This window comes from Scylla paramamosain, chromosome 25 (genome assembly GCF_035594125.1).
Source record: "Scylla paramamosain isolate STU-SP2022 chromosome 25, ASM3559412v1, whole genome shotgun sequence".
Lineage (NCBI taxonomy): Eukaryota > Metazoa > Arthropoda > Malacostraca > Decapoda > Portunidae > Scylla > Scylla paramamosain.
Window position 1 is genome coordinate 20,212,837 of NC_087175.1, and position 20,851 is coordinate 20,233,687.

Genomic DNA, 20,851 nt, shown 5'->3' on the forward strand with positions numbered 1-20,851 from the left:
TGAAAACACCTCTTGGACCTAAATAACCTCCAGATAACAACACTATAAAATGTCTGTCCAGGATTCGAACACTGAACCTCCAACACTGAATAGTTAAACCCACTACCTCGTGAGCCACCACAATAGAAGGAAGAAGCGAATTACCAAAGATTTATGACCTCGAGGAAAAGAAGACAAAAATATAGAAGAAAATGGACTGATGAGGTCGTTATGAGTTAAGACAATGGCAGCCCTGCAAACTAGTGGTCAATTAGTCATAAAGAGGAAAGAATGAGAATGAGGTGGTTCGGTCATTAGCACATTTTCCTTTCGTCTAATCCCTCGTTAATGTATCGTGTCTGAAAACCACGAAACATCACCTCTAGAAATTGCAACAGACAGATTTGTAAAGCAGGTGGCCTTGGCAAGTGATGGGTGTTCTTATTTATCGGTTCAGTTCTGTTAGGTTGTTAGCTTGTTAGTTAGTCTGTTAGAGATTCAGTCAGTCATTCAGTCAATTAGTAAGTCAGATAATTATTTAGTTTATTAGTCTGTTCACTAGTCAGTCATTTATATTTGTTAAGTCAGTCAGTCGCTCAGCTACCTAATAAGTCAGCTAATTATTTAATCAGTCAGTCAGTTAGTGGGTTTGTTGATCAGTCAGTTTGCAAGATAATTGATAACTTATTTATTTATTTATTTTTTTTATCTTCCAGGCAACTCCTTAATACGTGAAAAGGTAAAGTATCAAGTCAATTAGTTCCTTTATTAGTTGGTAATTCGTTAAAAAACCAGTAAGTCTTCTGGTATGTCTTTGTAAACAACAAAATACAAGTGAATTTCAAGCATCAACATAATAGTATATTTTCTATTTGGAAAAAGAAGTTTTATTTCTACTCTTGTTTTTCTTCACCCTTTATTGTTAAGTATTATTATTTTGTAAGAAAAAATTGCTATATTTTTTTGTAAACACATTTTGTCAGTAAACTACGGTTGCTGGCGCTGCTGCTGCTGCTGCTGCTGCTTACGTATTGCCTTATTCATATATATTCCTATAAATTATGTACGTAGATATTGTAACACCTCTATACTCACCGAACATTCTGTGTTAGGGCATGAAAATAAAAAAAAGGACTTGAACACGGGTACTTTCCTCGGCAAAATATACCCAGGCATGTGTCTGTGTATATATGTATGATCTTATGTACATGTATTGCTATGTATATATGTATTATGTAGATATTTTAGCACGGCATATGAAAGTAAATGATAAAAAAAAGGACTTTAACACGAATACTTCCCTCAGCAAAACGTACCCAGACCTTCCTCGCGGCACTGCTTCAGGGGTGAATAGATGGCGCTGGATGCCTTTGAAGCAAGTGAGGAAGAGAACGAAGAGTGTGGCGAGCTTTTAAACCCTCCAGAATTAAGGCGTCGCGTACCCAACAGCCTTTTTAACACCACCAGACCCTTAGAAAAAACCTGTTTCATCTAACCTAAACCACTTCCCTCACTATATGCTTCTCTCGCTTTACCCAGCGCACATTCTGGCTAAAGACTCTCCTCGGGTACTTTCCTCGTACATTACTTGGCCAAAGGTAAAGAGATGGCTGGGGTTAAAGCGACCTGTAGTTCAAATGGGAAGGTTTTTGTGTTTCCAGGCTAAACTTTGCTGTGAGTGAATTGTGTTTCTTATCGGAATATCGATTTTTCGATTGCCGTTCTTTGTTTGTAGAGGGAGAAAGGGAGGGAGTGTATAGGGAGAAGAGAGAGGGATTGGTCAGGGGAAGAGTGAAGGGAGGGAGTGTAGAGGGATAGAGGGAAAGTAGAGTATAGAGGTACAGAAAGAATGTTTAGTGGAATAGGGAAGGAAAAGAGTGTGGAGGGAACTGTAGAAGGAAAGAGGAAAAGGTACTGAGGGAAAGAGGAGGAGAAGGAAAGTAGGGGAAAATGGGAAGAGAGTGTAGAGAGAAAGAGGGAAAGATTGTAAAAGAAAATAGGATGGAGTGTTGAGGGAAAATGGAAAAGAAGAGAGAATGTAAAAAAGAGGAGAAAAGGAATGTAAAGGAGGGAGAGAGAGAGAGAGAGAGAGAGAGAGAGAGAGAGAGAGAGAGAGAGAGAGAGAGAGAGAGAGAGGAATATTATACGTGGAAGGAGGGAGACAGGGAGTATAAAAAAAGACGTGCAAAAGGAAAGGAGACAGAGAATGTAGGACAAGAAAATGAGTTTTGAATGGGAGGAGGAGGGAGTGCTGAGGAGAAGGAGAGAATATACAGGAAGGAAAAGTAGAAGGAGGAGGAAATGTAGAGAAAGAAAGTGAGTGTAGAGGAAGAAAAGGAGATATGAAGGAAAGAAGGAAGGAGCATTGAGGAGGAAGAGGAAGAGGAGGAGGAGGAGGAAGTGTAGTTAGAGTATGTTGAAGGAGAGAAATGAATACTAAGAAGGAAGAGACGAGAGGTTTTGAAAGAAAGGAGAGAGTACTGAATAAGAGGAGGAGAGACTGTAGAGGAGGAAAGGAGAGAGAGAGAGAGAGAGAGAGAGAGAGAGAGAGAGAGAGAGAGAGAGAGAGAGAGAGAGAGAGAGAGAGAGGAGCATTCAGTGAAGAGCAGGAGGAGGAAAGTAGAGGAAGAAGGGTAGTGTTGAAGGAAAGAGACAAGGAATACGGAAGAGGAGGAGGAGGAGAGAATGTAGAGAAATAAAATGAGTGTTAAAGGAAAGAAGGAAGGAACAGAATGATAAAACCACAACGTTCAGTCAAAACCCTCCTCACATTTTACTTCACGATTCATTCTTGGAACTGGTAACATGATATAAAAAGAAAAAAAAAAAGAAAAAGAAAAAATAAACGATAAACCATTACAAAAGGAAACACGAAACTAGGCCAGTGAAGTAATGTGAAGTAATGCAGCAGAGTCACACCACCGCTGCACCACTCACCTCACTCCAGCAAGGCATTGTGGGCCAGCTGTGGTGTGTTGGGTCCAGCCTGTGACGTGCGGGTAATGCTAGGCGGGTCTGTCATCCGGGGTTTTGTTTCACGTGACACGCCGCTTCCTGCCTCGCGTCCTGTTTTTCCCTCGCTATTTTTTCCTTTGCCGTGGTTGACAAGTGGCAATAACGTGCGTCACTGGTGCTCTGTGATTCCGTAACGTGCACACTGCGGCTGCTTCTTGCCCGCCTTGCTTCCGGACTCGGTGACGTCTTACTGAAACGAAGCATTACTCTAGACACAGTGACGTCATAAACAAACCAACCTTAAATTTGGACAAAGCAACGTCTTAAAGTTACGTTACACCTTAAATTAGGAAACTGGCCTCTCGAGAAACGCTGATTCATAAATTTGGACATAGTGACGCTCTATAAAAAAACCTTGAATTTTGCATTTGGACAAAGTGACGCTCCAAAGAAATGTTAAGCCATAAATTTCGACACAGTAACCCTCTGCAGAAACACTAAACTATAAATTTAGGTACAGTGGCTCTAAACAAAAACGCTGAATAAAAAAAAAAAAAATTAGGATCCAGTTACTCAAACGATAAACATTACAGAACAGTGACATCCTATAACGGACGCTTTAAGGAAATGCTGAACGTTAAATTTGGACACACAGACTATAAGGAAATGCTAAATTCATACACGTGGCTTCCCATCTTCAATCTCTCACTCACTGCCGCAGTATTCAATCTCTTACTACCTTCTGGCGTGACTTCCTTGGTTACCGCTTTTCTGAAGTTACTAATTACATGCTTTCCCCTCCCATGGCCTCGCTTCTCTGGAATTTCTGTTTACTCTTACCCTTTTGTTGTCCATTTCACTAATGCAGGAATTAACCAGTAGCTTTACTATGTTGTGCAGCTCACTAATGCAAGAGTTAACCGGTACGCACACTGTTTCATCTCTTTAATTTGTAAATTCTTGAACTCCCTGCCTGTTTTTCTTTTTCTTTTTCTTTTACTTTTTGCTACGACCTGAGTTGTTTCTAGAAAAGACTATGAGGGCATCTCCGGAACTAAGTTGGCCTCAATTTTGGTCTCTTGCATGACTAAGTTTTTACCTCAGGAGCAGCAAAATAAATCGTTTTCTTGTGTGTGTGTGTGTGTGTGTGTGTGTGTGTGTGTTTTGTGTGCCCTTTAATGTTCTTCCTATGTGTGTATCAAAACAACACAAAAGTAAAGTAATATGTTTAGCGAACAGTGAAATGACCTGACGTGTTTGATTTTCTAGTTCACTTTTCTCGCGCTCTCTCCCTCCCTCTCTCTCTCTCTCTCTCTCTCTCTCTCTCTCTCTCTCTCTCTCTCTCTCTCTCTCTCTCTCTCTCTCTCTCTCTCTCTTTCCTGGAACCCTGAGGCATTTGCTGTGAGCGAGTTTGATGAATTAATTAACACATCACGTTAACTGAAGGCTGATCTATTCTCTCACTCAAAGGCGACACAATTATATTTTACTCGCTTCAGCCTCCTAGATTACCAACACTAGTCTTTTCCCCCACAAAAGACTTACTCAGCGCTACATACTGGGCACTGACATTTACAAAAACACGCACTTAACATACCAGTTCTAGCATGTCTGTCCCACGCTCGCTTCTCGCCCTTCCAATAACACGACCGCAAGAATGTGCCCGGTGTTGCAGGGACCCAAACAAGTGGTAACCTGTTTTTCAGCAGTGTGGGCCGATAGACAGAGAAAAAAAAAATAGGTAGATAAAACAAACAGACAGATAGATAAAAGCAATATGAACAGATACACACACACACACACACACACACACACACACACACACACACACACACACACACACACACACACACACACACACACACACACACACACACACACACACACACACTGAGAGAGAGAGATACACAGGTAGGTAGATAGAAACATACACACACATAAATAAACAGACAGACAGACAGATTGACTGATATATAGATAGATGGATTGATAGATAGATAGATAGATAGACAGATAGATAGGCAGACAGTCAGATAGACAGACAGACAAATACCGTAGATAGATATTCCATTGGCTACAACTATAAATATCACGTGCAATACACTTCACATAACACAGTCATCCATTTTGCACAACATTTAATACTCTAGCGATTCCCACACAGAGATGGATGCATTTTTTTATTGACCACAGCTACGGTCAGACAAAACTGTAGTCAATTTTATACATTCGGTACATTAACAATATATTGATGGCCTATACACAGTTTTTAAATGAAGAACGTAATGACATAGATGTGAGAGCAGAATACAGAAAGTGATAGGGATAAACAAGCTCAATTTACTTTACTTTGAAATATATGTGGAAAATGTATGCAAAGAAAAGAAAACAGGAAAAAATAAGAAAATACTTTTAAGACATGACACGAATGAAAGTAGAAAATGTGTAAGTTCAAACAAATAAAAAGAAAATAAAGGAAAGAAGTAAGATAAATAAAGGAATAATTAAAAATACATAAGATATTGAATATTGATATTGATTGATAAGATATTGAAAGAAAAAGCAGATAAAAAGCGTTACAGGAAAGAAAATCATGGAAAACAAAAAAATTAATAGTCACAACTAAAAAAGGGTAATTCATTGCTACATGCACAACGTAAAGTAATTCATTGCTACATGCACAACGTAAAGAGTAACTACGAAGAAAAATGTATTCAAAGAAAACGGTTAACAATTAGAAATCAGTAATGTATGTCAAGTAAAATTCTAAGTAAATAAATAAATAGAAAATAAACAAGGTGAGCTGGAAACAGTATTCATTTATTTACTCATTAACAAATATGAATTAATTAGTTAAATAAGATAAATTAATAGTTGAATAAACATATAAGAAGATAGATTAATAAATAAATAGATAAATAATGTAAATTAATAGATGAATAAATAAATAAAGCAAGCAAGCAAGGAAAAAGATAAACAAACACAAAAAAAAAACAATAAGCAAAGTAAATGAACAATCAATCAAACAAATTATAAAAAAAAGATCACGCATATAAACAATTGAATAAACGTATACAAGTAACCTCAATTCCTAACAGAACCTGACCTCATTGCGGGGCTTGCGGGGCATCAACCTCGCGTGAACAGCGGCCAGCAGCATGAGGCACAGGCAGCGGTGATCAGGCCGGAGACTCCCTTTACAGCAGCAATACTCATCAGGTCATTATAGCGAGACACTCAATCCACCCATCTCACCTCCTCTGTCCATCCAGGAACTTGCTTGGGTCTCGTGAAGTTTCTATTTCTGTGGATTGATATTTATTTATTTATTTATTTATTTATTTATTTTTTTTTTTGTGTGTGTGTGTGTTTGTTAGGTTTTCGATGTTGTTACTCTTGGTTTCTGTCGGTGGTTGTACTGTGAGGTTTGTGCTGTATGTTTTATTTAATGGGTTTTATTTAATGTTTTGTTGTGTATTTGATTTTTTTTTTTGGTTTTCCTGCTTGGTTTCTTGTGTTACTTTTGTGTTTTGTGTCTAGATTTGTATTGTATTTAGTCTGTTTGGTTTTATTTATCGATTTGGGTGCTACTGATATGTTTGGGTGTGTTTTATAGTGCCGCTAGCTAACTTTTCTTTTTTTTTTTTTTAGATTTCTGGTGAGTGTTTTTAATCGAATTTATTGAAGGATGTTTAGTGCCGCTGGTAAACCTATGCCCTGTTTCTGTGATCGTAGTGCTGCTAACAAATTGGTTAATATTTGCGTGTGTGCTGTACCAGTAGTAAAGTGAGGGTTCTCATTGCTACGTATTGAGGACAGATTATCCTCATCCTTATTGTGTCTCCCTTACTAATGCAAGGTTTAACCTATATTTTCAGTTTATCACCCCTTTCACAGGTAAACTCTGTAACTGATATTCTTCACTCACTTTCTATATCTGTTCTGCCTTCACCTTTAAATTCCTTTCATTGTTAAACTCAGACATATTACTTTCCTATGATTCAGTCTATTTGAAGCCAGGGGGATCAAGATGCCTCCGGAACTCACCATTTGGGATTCTCGTGCTCAACGTTTTTAGGGAGGGAAGAGGAAATTGAATTGGATGTTCCTTTCTGCAGTTTTGGCAGTTGTTGGTCTGCTTCCTTAACCGCTGCACTGGCACTGTGACGCTTATTACCTATAACACTGACATTTATTACTTATTACACTGACATACGTCACAATATGACACCTATGACATTATAACACTATGACATTTATTATTGATGACACCATAACACTTATGTTACTATAAGACTGTAACACTTATCACTGCATTCAAGTAACTGCAATAATAAAAGGTCTGAACTACTCGACCTTGGCTTTGGTATCATTCAAACTGACACTCCAGACCTGCATCAGACTTGGCTTTTCATCTCGAGGAAACGCCCACACAGGCGAAAAATTGACACATTGAGTTGCCAATACACGTGCCCTGATCAGGAGGCGGCCGCCCCCTCACAGCGCCACTGACGAATCCAGTAGGCCTTCGCTTATCCAAATATAGACAGGCAAACTTGCTTGTCTCGCTCGAAACACAAACTTTACCGGGCGTCCTCTTCAGCCCTCATGGTGCCGCGCCGCTAACTTCCGCCACGCATCTGTCAGTATCGGAGGAGTGCTTCGCTGCGTGTCTGGAAGCGTCGGGCGCACTTTACGTCACTTTACGTCCCTCAAGCAGCACACTAACTTTGCCGGCAAGCAGCGGAGCGAGGTGCCGGGTGACACAGAGCACCAGGGGGCGAGATCAGAGAGCTGCCGCGGCGAACTGCCGGAGAGGGACTGCAAATTGATGATGCAGGGAAGGACAGAGCCGCTCAAGTCTGGTCTTCGCTAGAGACTGCAGTCCTGTCTTCTCTGAGAGTCTCAAGTATTGTCTTCACTAAGGCGCTTCAGTCCTCCTATATTCATTAGATAGATTAGATTCCTATCTCTAATTTGTGTCCTCCTGTCTTACTGAGAGTCTGAGAGGCTTGAATTCTGCCCTCACTAAGTCTCAAGCCTTTTCTTGACTGAAAAATGCGCCCTTCTATCACTGGAGAGACTTAGTCCTTCCTTCACGTGAGAGACTTATGGACATGATAAAACAAGAATCATTCCTAAAGAAATCTGTAAAAAAAAAATTGTATCTTCTATGCAGTAAATCTTAGGGACGCCTGTTTCTTGCAGACTATGAGTAGAATTCAAAATACTTAATAACCTGGCTTCACTTTCCATCTTCTCTGGACAGGCCAGCCAAACGCTGAGACACCCATAACTCCCTGTATCCAATGGCTGTACCTCGCTGCTCCTCACAAGGCCGCCGCTCCCATGACCGTGAAAATCATTACTTCCTCCTGGGAAACGTACCTCACGTTCTCCTGCCTCCTCCCCCCCCACCCCTGCCGTCCCAATGCTCCCAATCTCCCTGACCAACTTTTTCACCCTCACAAAGTTCTGATTCATCACCTCCATTCCCGCCTCCCTGAGTTTTCCGGCGAAACGCAACTAATGGGCTGATGTCTCGCCACCTGACGCCCGCCCGCCCGCTCGCCACCCTCGCTTCTGCCACAGTTGTCTGGCTCGGGTCAGCGCTGCCCCTCGTCGCGGTACTTAAGCCCGTACTCAGAAACGCTTTGCTCTCTTACCGCGACTATTTTCAAATGCCACAGAGATGATTAGCAGGGTTCTCAAGTGTTTTCCCTGTTAATAATGTAGAAATATTGTTAATCTGTCACTAGAAGCCTAAATACATCTTTTAAAAAACCGTTTCACTTCTACTAGAGCCTTTTGAAAGTGGTGGAGGTGCGGCGCTGAAGTGTTTCAGAACATGGTGCTTACACAGCTTCCTGGGCCGCCGGGTAACCCTTTGAAGGCCGCTACGGGAAGCACTCGTGGGCCGCTAGCATGCAAGACGCAAATCAGTGTAACTGTGGCGCGCTAATCATGTTTTGTGGCGGGAATTTATCATGATAAAGGTCTGTCGTGGAGGCAAAAGTTTGGATTTACGCATACACACACACACACACACACACACACACACACACACACACACACACACACACACACACACATACACACACACACACACACACACTATTTTTCATCTTTTTCTTTCCTTTATCTTCCTTTTGCGTCTTCCTTCATATTTATCCCATTACTTTCACTTAACCTTTCTCTCTTCTTTCCTTTTGTCCCTTCCTTACCTTCCCCTTCACCCATTTCAAATCCTCCTTACTACTCTGTTTACCTTCTTTTTACCTCATCACCTTCCCTTTATCCCTTTTCTTATTTCCCTATTTATCTCATCTCGCCATGTACCCATTTATTTATTTCCTTATCTTCCACCCACTAATCTCTTTACCTCTTTATACATTGCTGTCTCTCTCTAAAGTTTGTATTCCTTCTCTTTAGTTTCCCCTTAATTTCTCCTTTACCTCATTATTGTCCTCCATTTTCAGTCTTCCCTAACCCATAACTGTCAACACCTTCAAAGTTCTGTCTATATCCACTGGGAGTAACAAATCTTAACCAGTTATCTTTGTAGCTTCTATTCAGCATCTTACCCACCCTTTATTTCTTTGCTTCACCATTGCCTCCCTTTTTTCAATCTTTCCTATAGCAAAGCCTTAACAGTTCGGGCACCTTCAAAGTCCTGCCTCTGTTAGCAATGAATTATATGTCGTGGTCATCGAGAGAGTTTGAACCATGATGAGAATTAGCCAGGAACGGAGGACATGAGAGAGACTTGAGTGTGAGACTATTTCTGTTCTTTCTACTTGTAAAGGGAGCAGGCTATTTATTGTTTTTATACGTGAAGGAGGATAGCTAAGGACACAGGAAATATGGGAAAGAGGAGAAAATATATAAGTACAAATTTGCTGCTCCTGAGAGGTCAGTGAGTCAGGGAAAATAGGTTTATATAGTGAAGCTACGAAAATTTGATTTATTTTCAGTCATTACTTCGCGACCACTATGCCATTAATTCGTGTTCGAGAGAGAGAGAGAGAGAGAGAGAGAGAGAGAGAGAGAGAGAGAGAGAGAGAGAGAGAGAGAGAGAGAGAGAGAATTGCCGTTTCCAGGACGTCAGAATTAAAAAAAATGGAGGATCATGGTATAAAAGTATGACCCTTTTTTTTCGAGTCATTAGTACGTGACCATTTAGCAATTAGTCCGTGATCAGAGAGAGAGAGAGAGAGAGAGAGAGAGAGAGAGAGAGAGAGAGAGAGAGAGAGAGAGAGAGAGAGAGAGAGAGAGAAACAAATTTTACCACCCTTCCAGAAAGTCTATGAGTAAAAAAAAAAGAAAAGCAGGATCATGGAATCTTACTCTTTTATTTAACCATTACGAATGATTTTGTAACCACTTATCCGCCACCACTTCCCTGGGATTGAATGAATGTGTGACTCACTGACTGTTTGACTGACTGACATAATATAATAACCTAACGTAATGTAACATCTCGTGACGCGTCGTGACATGCCGTGACGTGACGTGACGCGGAAGAAGGCAGCCGTCACGTTACTGATACATCTCATCTATCTTACCTTATCTCCCCCATCATGCAGCGCCGCCAGTTGAAGATAGGACAGTGAATTACGCATCAAATAAACCAGATCAAAGGGAAAGCCAAAGAACAGCTTATCTCCTTAATGCCCCCGAGAGAGAGACCCTTCATGTACCTTTCTTTCCCCGCCAGGATTGCAAAGCCGAGTGGGGCGGCACACCTGATTCCGCGCCACTCCTGAGCTCCTACATACACACCTGTTCGGCCTCAGGTGAGTGACTTCTGTACTCTACCTTTCTGTCGACGCACGTGAGTTACCTAAGTGTTTTGTCAGTGTTATTCGCGGAATTGTAACGGTGTGTTTGTTTGTTTGTTTGTTTGTGTGTGTGTGTGTGTGTGTGTGTGTTTGTGTTAGTTTGATGGACTCATGTATTTATATTTTGGTAGGGATTCATGTTTTTACGCTGTTTTTTATATGAATATGTTGGGTTATTGTGTTTACATTTCCGAGATATTATGATGTTATTGTTATTGACTTTTTAAAGAGAGATAAAGGCAAACAGACACACGCATTGAAAGGTTTACAAACAAAAGGGGAGGTAGACAAACATAAATGTAAATAGAGATAGAGAAATTAGCCTCCGAAGAAACAAATAGACAGAAAAGCTGGCAAGGAGACAGCCAAAGAAACAGAGAAACTGACAGGTGGACATATTCACACACACAAACAAACACATAGGTAAACATACACGTAAGAATGAGACTGGGAGGTAAAGAGACAGACAGATAAACAAACGAACTGATAGATAAACATATTGCCAGACAGAAAGATAGACAAGCAGACAGAGACAAACACAGAAAAATAGAAAGGTTGACAGTGACGGAAAGCAATAGAGAAACAGAAACAGAGAAACAGAAAAGTAGACAGAAATAAAAAGTGACAGACGAACAAACATAAAAAATAGACTGAGGCAGATACAGACAGACAAACAGAGATAAAGAAACATGCAAAAAGGAAAAGCCCAGACAGATACACACACACACACACACACACACACACACCAAAAAGAAAAAGCCATGAAGGAAAGGCGTACCGTGTTGCACCTGAGCGCATCGTACCAAAAAGAGTCTGGTTAGTAATACACGAGCGAGTAAATAAAACAAAAAAGAAACGCCCTCCGGTAAACAGTCAAACGGCGAAGGGCAAAAAGTTTATTGGGTTTGACTTGTTTTGGATTCAAGTTCTGTTGGGCAGCTGAGTGGAAAAAGTTGAGAGACAAATATCCCGAAGCTGACTACCTGCCCCCCGCTACTTCAAAACCAGTCTTCCTTCGTCTACTTCTCCTCCTCTTCCCGAAGCTGACTACCTGCCCCCCGCTACTTCAAAACCAGTCTTCCTTCGTCTACTTCTCCTCCTCTTCCCGAAGCTGACTGCCTGCCCCCCGCTACTTCAAAACCAGTCTTCCTTCGTCTACTTCTCCTCCTCCTCCTCCTCCTCCCGAAGCTGACTTCCTGCCTCCCGCTACTTCAAAACCAGTCTTCCTTCGTCTACTTCTCCTCCTCCTCTTCCTTTATTCTGTTGCTGATGCTGTGTCCCTTAATTTAAATGAGGCAGTGCAGTTTATTAGTCAACCTTCTAATGGTTAAGAGTTCTGGTGATGCTGTGAGTTCTTTCTTCGTGTTGTGTGTTTCTTTTTTTTAGTTTGTTTTTACGTTTTTAGTAGGAGATTAACAGTATTTCTGCATTGTTGATAGGAAAAACACTCGTGAGAACTCGGCTAATCATCTCTGTGGCCTTTGAAAACAGTCTTGGTGAGAGAGCAAAGCTTTTCAGAATACGGGTGTGAGTGTCGTGGTGGAATGTACAAAGCAACGAGTGTCCTGCAGCGGGGAGTGAAATATTACTACACGCTCTGAAAAGTGGCGACTTCTTTTTTTTTTTTTTTGCATGTTTTTATTTATTTATTTTGTTTTAGATTTTTTTTATTTTTTTTTATTTTTTTCCCTGCCTCATTTTTGCGGCTCCTTTTAATAGTGAAGTGCTCTCCCGCCTCTCTTTTGTGTCTCTTTGTAGCACGCGCGTCTACACACACACACACACACACACACACACACACACACACACACACACACACACACACACACACACACACACACACACACACACACACACACACACACACACACACACACACACACACACACACACACACACACACACACACACACACACACACACACACACACACACACACACACAAGCAAACACGAGTATTTTTAGGCAAGGAAAGCATGTTAAAGAAAACTATGTAAGTGTAGTCGTATTACAGTTAAGTACTTTGCTATTTGTGCAGGAATGTGTGTGTGTGTGTGTGTGTGTGTGTGTGTGTGTGTGTGTGTGTGTGTGTGTGTGTGTGTGTGTGTGTGTGTGTGTGTGTGTGTGTCCAGTGTCATGTAAGTTACGTGCGAGGTTATGTTCATATTTCTCTCTCTCTCTCTCTCTCTCTCTCTCTCTCTCTCTCTCTCTCTCTCTCTCTCTCTCTCTCTCTCTCTCTCTCTCTCTCTCTCTCTCTCTCTCTCTCTCTCTCTCTCTTGACAGACAGGCAAACAGACATTGATAGTCAACTGGACAGACCATTCTATTTTTTTTTTCGTTTTGTGTGTGTGTGTGTGTGTGTGCCACTGGCTAGGGGCAACAAGAGTTTGGAATGAAAAAATACAAAGAGGGCCCACTTAAATACCAGTTCCCAAAGAAGAAATGCCAAGTAGAGTTATCAAATAATAAAAGATAAGTGTCTTGAAAAATCCCTCTTGAAAGATTTTATAATAAGACATTGACAACAATCCTAAATCATAATAGATAAATAAATAAAATAAAATAAGTATAAACATTAACGTCTATTACCTTTTTTTTTTTATTTGATTTCCCCACTGAATCATAATAATAATAATAAAAAAAAGTCTAATAACATCACAAACTCCTACTCACTTATTAACTTACTTCCCTTATTTACTACACCAAGCATGCACCTTCCCGTACAAGTCACGCGCGCCTCGGTGAAGTTCAGGTAACACTTGCGCAATTACTCTCCACTTCCTCCCCACGTACCCTCAAATTTATGCTTCCTCGCTCCAAACTTCTGTATAGGAAGCGCCTCTCCTCCCTTGGCTTCCCTGAACATTAACACAAATATGCAAGACTCGGTGCTGCTCGCTTACTTAGGCTCCTAGTACTGCTGGGAAGGCAAAGGGATGATTGGGGAAGGGGTGGGGGTGGTAGAGAAGCGTGGGGAAGGTGTGGGGATAGCTGTGCAAGTGATGGGTATGATAAGAAAGACGTGGAGGTGATAGGGAAATCAGGAAGGTGGTAGGGAAGGGTTGGGGAATGGTAGGGAAGACATGCAGGGGGCAAGGAAGGTTTGGGGATGGTAGGGAAGACGGGGATGTGGTGGACAATGGGAATGGTAGGGAGGGAAGCGTGTAGGTGATGGGGGATGGAGCAGAGGTGATAGGGAGACTAGAGTATGGCTGGGTAAGGTTAGGAAATGGAAGGGAAGGTGGGAAGGTGGTGGGAAATGGTAGGAAGACTGGGAAATGGCGTGGGAGAGTGAGGGGATGGAAAGGAAGGCCTTGAGATGGAAAGGAGTGGAGGTAGCGAGGAAGACGGAGGGGTGGTGAGGAAGGGTTAGGAATGGCAGTGGTGTGGAGGTAGCGAGGAAGGTGAAGGGATGACAGTAAAAGATTGGGAATGGTGGGGAAGGTGTCGTTACCGGGGAAGGCGTGAGGTTCTGGGAGGTGGCGGGGAGGGTCCAGAGGCAGCGGCAATGGAGCGCTTCACCCATCCATAATGGTGAGGCCCAAAGGAACCTGCTTACGTCCACACCCATCCTGAGGAGACTCGCTGCCTGACCCCCACGCGGCGCACTCCCTCACAGATCGTTAGACACACACACACACACACACACACACACACACACACACACACACACACACACACACACACACACAATAGCAGAAGTAGTTTATTGACAAAATACGTTTACAAAGAAAATGGCATTTTTTTCTACACAGCAGTAATATTTAACAATAAATGGTGAATAAATAAAGAATCAGAACTATAAAATTTTGACCAAATAAAATCATAAATGCATAAAACTGATATTAAGAGTGCTAACAACTCTCCCATTAGTTTGAACACACACACAAACACACACACACACACACACGCACACACATTAGTTTGAACACACACACACACACACACACACACTGCGACACAGCACTAAAAATCCCGGTGACACCATAAATAGTCTCCTTAAAATATTTCATCCTGTTTTACTTTTTTTTTTCTCCTGTAACCTTGAAGTTCGCAGTCTCACCGACTCTCGTGGAGTTTACTGGTATTTTCAAGGTTATTTTCGTGATTCTAATGGAAGCTTGACACGCGTTTTTGCATCGTTATTAGGAAAAACACCCGTGAGAACCCGACTTATCATACTTATGCCCTTTGAAAATCGTCCCCGTGAGAGACTGACGCGTTTCAAAATACAGGGGTTGGTATGTTCCACGAGACGGATCTTCAGCTAACACACCCACGTCACTATTGCAGCGGCAGTCTGCTGAGATTAACAATGGAGGAAACCGTGTCGTTCCGAAAGGTCTTCCTTTAAGTGCTGATAAAAATATAATGTCTATCCTCTGGCGGGTATAACGCTAGTGTGCTAAATTTTGCAGCTCTGGTTTGGTCTTTGGTTTGGTCTATCTGTTTTTCACATAGATAGATAAATAGATAGATAGATAGATAGATAAATAGATATATAGATAGATAAAAAGATAGATATATAGGCAGGGAGAGAAACAAGCAAATATATATATATATATATATATATATATATATATATATATATATATATATATATATATATATATATATATATATATATATATATATGAATAGACAGATAGATATTTTATTGAACACAACACCACACAGCGTAGTACGTCTAATAACTAGCATGATCCAACACATTTCTTTTTCACTAAAACACACTAGTCACAACTAAATCATTAGAAATGTACAACACACACACACACACACACACACACACACACACACACACACACACACACACACACACACACACACACACACACACACACACACACACACACACACACACACACACACAAAAGGAAAAAGTAAAACGAAGATCGACATTCCTGGTGACAAATTCATTCAGTGGTGATGCTTGGCGCAGTGGTGCCCTTCACTAGGACCACCAGTGAGGAGTTTCAAGGCAGCCAGCGAGTCAAGCCATGGACACTGCAATTAGTTGTGTGTGGAGAGGAACGAAGGACCATATTCTGCCGCACCTGCACTATATTCAAAAGGGTCTACTTGAAGTTACTCGGGATTTTAAGGATCTTGTTATGTTTCTGGTAAAATATTACAAGATCTCTATATCATTAACAGGGGAAATAGAAATACTCTTGAGAACACGGCAGTCTCTGGGGTCTTTGAAAATAGTTGTGGTGAGAGAGGTGAGCGTTTCTGAATACAGGACTTAGAACCATATTCTGAAACACTTCTGCGCCACACCTTTACTACATTCAAAAGGGTCTTGTTAAAGCTACACTGGCTTTTAAGGGTCTTCTTACTATTCTAGTGACAGATGAACCAGATATCTATGTTATTAATGAGAGAAACATTCTCTAGAACCCGGACCATGTTCTTAAACACTTTAGCTATATTGAATAAAGCTACACGGGATTTTCAGGATGTTTATACGACTCTAGTGACAGATTAACAAGATCTCTATGTTATTAACGCGAGTAATATTCTTGAGAACCCGGCTAATAATCTCTGTAGTCTTTGGAAATACTCGTGGTGAGAGAGCAAAGCGTTTCAGAATACCGGACTCATTCTGAGGCATCCCTGTGGGCCTATAAAAGCAATCGAGTGCAGCGATACGTCACAGTGGCAGCCATATACGCTCATGGCCAGGAGTGACTGCAATAACAGGGAACACCGGCGATACCAGACAGTTCCATGACCCAGTAATAGACAGACGCCCTTTGCTGCTCGTCCAGCTACTCAGCCACCACCACGCTGCCTCGTAAGGGAAGTGGACAGTGATGTTAATTTGATCTTGGCACTTTTGTGTGTTGTGCAGGTTATGTAGCTGTCAAGATTTACTAGTTTTCTTCACTTTAGTTGGTTAGTTTTAGGTGTGGTACTCTTGTGTGTCGTGCTGGGTTATGTAGGTGTTAACCCTCGCAAGTTTCATTCAAGATAGTTGATAAGTGTGTGGGTACTTTCGTGTGTTGTGCCTGGTTATGCACGTAACTGCTAAAGCCTGCTAGTTTCATTCATTTCATTTGATTAGTTTCTGGGAAGTAAAAATCTGCAAGAATCTGGGAAATGAAAGTCAGCGAGAACTATTCACATTAGCTGATTAGTTTAAGGAAATAAAAACCAGCAAAAGAGTCACAATATGCACTTTAGATCTAATTATAAAGTGAAAAACGAAGACATTTCCTTTCGCATGATTGTATGTAACTGTCTCCTTGTCAAACAAATCAAAACTTGAACTAAAAACAAGCTAACCAAAACAACCAACAAGTCTCTGACCTCCAGCCAGCCAACACTGTCCAAGAAACCAGCAATCGAGGTCACATGCATGAAGACACAGCTATTCCTAACCTTATCAAATGTCACAGAACCAACTGCCTCCTATCTCTTTTTTTTTTTTTAATCTAAGCTTGATAAACTTAGATTTAAAAAAGAGACGGGAAGTAATTAGTTCTCAGATAATGACAGTTGAATTAAATAAACTCAGTAATCAGGTTGTTAATACTAAATCATGAGAGAGTTTTAAAAGATTAGACAAATTTATGGATGGTGATAATAGGTGGAAATCAGTTTCATTCAGTGACTGCCACGTGTAGGCCTGACCGCTTCTTGTAGCCTCCTTGACTTTCTTATGTTCTACTTAACATTTCATCGACCCAGCATATCTTTCCCTGCCAGTCTGTGTCGGAGGTGAGTCCTGGCCACTGGAGACTGTCCCGGTGAATGCCACAACCCTCGTGAAGTGGATGACTTGCTGTTGGAGATCATTGAGGGAGTGTCCCGCCTCTCCTTAGCGTCCCAGCGGCGATCTTTCTATTGCACAAGTCCCTCTTCGTCCCTCTCAGATTCCCTCAGGTGCACAGGCCTGCTATTCACTCCCCCTTCGTCCTTCAGTCCTCGTACACTAAGTAGCTCTCGTCTACTTTGCTCTGAACACTCTCAACTCGCAGTTTCAGTCTAGTACGAAGCTTGTAAGTATGTGCCGGACCTCACGACCTCTCCATCTGAGTTACCCGGCATTCACCTGCGCCTCGTCCTCCTCACTCCCGTAGGGCCGCTGCCTCCTCTGATTCGTACTCAAGTTGTCTCCTGCCTGTAGTTAATGTTTCACCTTTCGTTTTTCATTTTACTTCGACTTCCTCGACTGTTTTGTACTATGTGTTTTTTAGGGATGGCGGTGGTGGTGGTGGTGGTGGTGGTAACGATAGTAGGGTTGGTGGTGGTAGTATTAATTTGAGTAGTAGTAGTAATAGTAGTAGTAGTAGTAGTAGTAGTAGTAGTAATAGTAGTAGTAGTAGTTTAACAGTTACCCTCAAAATAGACCAACGGATCACCTGATATTTCTTCTTACTTTCCTACTATATAATATCATCCAACACAAATGAACACAGAAGAAAGAACAAGTAACAAAACCACCTTACTCTCACTAAACCATCCGTGACAAGCTACACTAACCTAACGTACGAGAGATACAGGAGACTAAAGACGAAGGCTCCACCCTGTCTCTCTCTTTGTCCCTTCCTTGCACACACTCCTTCCCTGCAACCTTCCCTTTACTCCCCTCCTCCCTTGAGCAACAATGCGAATGAAGCAATCCCCACCACAACTTGGCCCATCACTCAGGCACAAAGAAGCCTTAATGGTCCGCCTCCCTCCGCCTCATGAACACTTGCCAACAAAAAACAGTCTTAAGTTCCTCCCAGCACCATCGCTGTTATTACCACTACCAGCAATACGACCAGCACCATTTTTACAACTACTACTACTACTACTGTTGCTTCTGCTGGGGCTACTGCTGGTGCTGCTATTACTGTTACTACTACTACTACTGCTACTACTACTACTACTACTACTACTACTACTACTACTACTACTACTACTACTACTACTACTACTACTTATTTTTCTTTTTTCTTTCTCCTTTTCTTCTTTTGCTTCTATTTTCTCTTACTTTATTCGTCTTTTTTTTTCATGTTCTTCTCTTCCTTTTCGTTCTTTTCCCTTCCCTTCCTTTCGTTTCGTTTCTTTTCGCTTTGTCGTTTCGTTTCCTTTCCTTTTTATACTTTTCTTCTTCTTCAACATCATCATTTCCACCACCACCACCACCACCACCACCACCAACACCAGTAAGAGAGAATATGATGTTCTATTATCACCCAAGCGCCTCTTGTCGCCTCGTGTGCTTATTGTCCTTGCATCACCTGCGCCTGCTTCTTCTTGCTGCTGCAGGAAGGTGTGTCCCTCGGGCCGTCTTGTGCTGTGTTTTCCCTAGCAGCTCATGAAGGTTGCTGCTAGGTAAGGGATGAGAGCTTGTATCCAACAGTATAGATACGCTTGTGTGTCTAAGTGTTCTACTGTATCTTGTTTATTGATATCTAGTCACATTAGTAAAGGTGTTGTTCTGTTCAAAGATATATTGTTTTATTGTCTTAGTGTTATTTTTTTTTTCCATAGTGATGTTACTTTTTGTCAAGGGATGTGATTATTTTGTGGTGTTTTTTTTATTTTTATTCTATTTTGTTTGTGATGATTTGCTATTGTTTGTATATATGTGTGTGTGTGTGTGTGTGTGTGTGAATTATTAAGGTTTCAAAGGCAGTTATTTGAGTTCTTATTTACTCACTTTGTTTCTTTTCTCTTTTTTTTTTTTTTTTGTTTACTTGCTCACTTCTTTACTTTCATAGTTGGTTTGTTGATTATTTTGTCTTTTCTTTTTTTTTTTTACTTATATACCTACTTACCCATTTACCTATTTGTTCAGTCAGTCAGTTTATCAGTCAGTCAGTCAGTCAATCAGTCAGTCAGTCAGTCAGTCACTTTACCTTTTCATTTACTTTCCTCTTGCATGCCTAACACACCCACCACCATGTAACTGTACCTCCTCCTCACCTCCACCCAAGCACCCATCACCAACCCAGACTACCAACCCACCCTCCTATTCAACACCCAGAACACATAAGCATGAAACAGTAGTCAGCGCAACGACCCTCCCTGCGGAACACCAATAGTGGAGAGCCGGAGTCTGGAAGTGGAGGCGAGTGCATTTATAAGTCACTAACTGAGCCACTTGTCCGCCTCCTGAGAGACACGTGGCATCTGGGAGTATTCGAGGCAGTGACGGGGAAGATGCATTTTTAGTGTCTTACTCTTACAGCGGGAGTTAGTGGTAGAGCGAGAGTGATTGCAAGGGACAGGATTCGCCAGGCAGTGTTGCAGAGTTGGATTCGAAATGCGTGGTAGATTTAGTGTGTGTGTGTGTGTGTGTGTGTGTGTGTGTGTGTGTTTTTTTTTTCGATTTTCTTTTCTTTTTTCTTTTTTTCTTTTTTTTCAGTGGGCTAGGGGTGTCTAGGGGTGTGTGGGGGAGGGAACTATTGGTTTGTTGCTTATTATATATATAGTGTTAGTGTGAAGTTATTTGTGCTCTGTTGATGGTAATGGTGATAAATTTTGTTACTACTTTTACTGTTACTGCTGATGTTACTACTACTACTACTACTACTACTACTACTACTACTACTACTAATAATAATAATAATAATAATAATAATGATAATAATAATAATACTTCTTTTTCTTTTCTCTTTTTCTATTTCTTTTTTTTCTTTTCTTTTCTCTTATTTTATTCGTTTATTTTATTTTCTTCCCTTCTCTTCCTTTCCTTTCCTTTCCTTTCCTTTCCTTTCCTTTCCTTTCCTTTCCTTTCCTTCTTCTTCTTCTTCTTCTTCTTCTTCTTCTTCTTCTTCTTCTTTCTTACCACCACCACCACCACCACCACCACCCCAGACTATTCTTAACTAGCTAGCATCCACACTCTTATAACCAATGCGTACCTTGCCTCACTCTCTCCTCCTCCTGCACAGCGTCTGCTCTTCACCCAAACTCGGGTACTTCACGATAAGACGGCGGCGACGTATATATATTTCACAGGCAGGTGTCTGAGCAAAGTCCCAGAAATCAGTTTGGAAAAAAAAAAAAAAGAAACCTGGTAAAGATATTGATAGTGAAAAAAAAGAATGAAAAGAAAGAAAAAAGTAAAAACG

At 41.2% G+C, this 20,851-nt stretch overlaps 1 protein-coding gene across 4 annotated transcripts in view; it reads left to right on the forward strand.

The window, feature by feature from the left end:
• LOC135113337 (cell adhesion molecule DSCAML1-like) overlaps positions 1 to 20,851 on the forward strand; it is a 310,112-nt gene that overhangs the window by 115,497 nt on the left and 173,764 nt on the right. For 2 of the 4 annotated variants that reach the window (XM_064028581.1, XM_064028576.1), the window contains exon 3: positions 10,652 to 10,730. The gene's annotated coding sequence lies outside the window, so the exon portion shown is untranslated. Of the gene's footprint in view, positions 1 to 695; positions 719 to 6,032; positions 6,154 to 10,651; positions 10,731 to 20,851 lie in introns of all 4 variants that reach the window. The other 2 variants (XM_064028578.1, XM_064028577.1) reach the window with 2 other exon arrangements.